We start from the raw sequence: 1403 nt of genomic DNA, 5'->3' as shown, positions 1-1403 counted from the left end.
TTATGTGATTTAATTTTACATTTGATTTTATTATTATTATTATTAGCTTTTCATGAACCACATTTGTGAAACCCTGGTCTACAGAACTAATTTAAGTAACATTTACATAATTTAAGTAACATTTACATTTAAGTAACAATTTCAGTAATATTTAAGCAGAAGCCTTTAGATCAAAAGAAAACATCATTTGATTTGAGTATGTCCAAACTTCTTCAGTGCATATTTTATAAATAAATTTGTATTGCTGTGTTTTGTTGAAGAAAAACATACAGCTCCTATTCTGACGATAGATTAAATTAAATTGCATAATTCAATAGTTAACGATATGACATTGTTGTTGTTTACAGTATTAATTTCAGCCATGACTCATCCTTTCTGTGTGCATCCAGTGACAAGGGAACTGTGCACATATTTGCTCTGAAAGACACCAAACTGAACCGGCGTTCTGCGTAAGATTAATCATGTCACTAAAAAGAAAATCTTGATTGTCATTTTATTGCCGTTTTCGTTGCATTCTAGGTGTTCTTTAGAAATATCCTAGTAGTTGTAGTTAGTCACTTGGTTTTATGTGTGGTTTCTTGTCTTCTCTAGTTTGGCGCGAGTAGGAAAGGTGGGTCCGGTCATCGGGCAGTATGTGGACAGTCAGTGGTCTCTGGCTAATTTCACGGTGCCGGCTGAGTGCGCTTGCATCTGTGCCTTTGGGAAGAACACCTCCAAAAATGTCAACTCTGTTATTGGTATGTGGGCTTTATTTCCAAGACATTTGAGTGAACCATTATTGATTTGTCAGTTTCTCATTACTTGTGTCTCTCTTTAAAGCCATATGTGTTGATGGGACATTCCACAAGTACGTCTTCAGCCCTGATGGAAACTGCAACCGCGAGGCTTTCGACGTGTATCTGGACATTTGCGATGATGATGATTTCTAAAGCTGTAGATTGAGCTGTGACTAATGTAAAATAGTAACCTTTTTAACAGTGAACTCTGCTGGTTGTTCCTCATGCTTATTTCTGTGAGATTATGTTACTGCCTTGTATAATCAAATGTACATAAAATCGGTCTGTGAGTAAATGTCTTGTTAACATATCTTATTTTTTCACATGCAGGAGTTTCAAAGTCTGTGATCGTTTACTTGTTCTTCAGAGATACTCAACCTTTGAACACTTTTGAATGATTTCTCATCATTCTTTGTCCTGTTGGTGTCCTGTTACTCTTAAGGAAAAAGGTTCCTCAACCTTAAAGGAACTTTATTTATGAATCAATACAGGCTTTTGGGACTAAATATATATAGAACAGGGTTTTGGCTTTATGGTGTATTTTATATAATAGATGGTACAACTTCTAATATGATAAATCATAGGTTTTATCTATAACAAATCAACCTTTATATTTTATTTTACACT

At 34.5% G+C, this 1403-nt stretch overlaps 1 long non-coding RNA gene across 1 annotated transcript; it reads left to right on the top strand.

The window, feature by feature from the left end:
* The first annotated feature begins 323 nt into the window (after positions 1-323).
* On the top strand, positions 324-1316 carry LOC107580198 (uncharacterized). Its single transcript, XR_001608603.1, has 3 exons — positions 324-449; positions 592-737; positions 820-1316. It is a non-coding gene; the product is annotated as an uncharacterized lncRNA (long non-coding RNA).
* Positions 1317-1403: the final 87 nt, after the last annotated feature.

This window comes from Sinocyclocheilus grahami, unplaced genomic scaffold (assembly GCF_001515645.1).
Source record: "Sinocyclocheilus grahami isolate Dianchi unplaced genomic scaffold, SAMN03320097.WGS_v1.1 scaffold26637.1, whole genome shotgun sequence".
Taxonomy (NCBI): Eukaryota; Metazoa; Chordata; class Actinopteri; order Cypriniformes; family Cyprinidae; genus Sinocyclocheilus; species Sinocyclocheilus grahami.
Note: the sequence above shows the minus strand (reverse complement) of the source record. Positions and strands in the feature narration are given on the sequence as shown.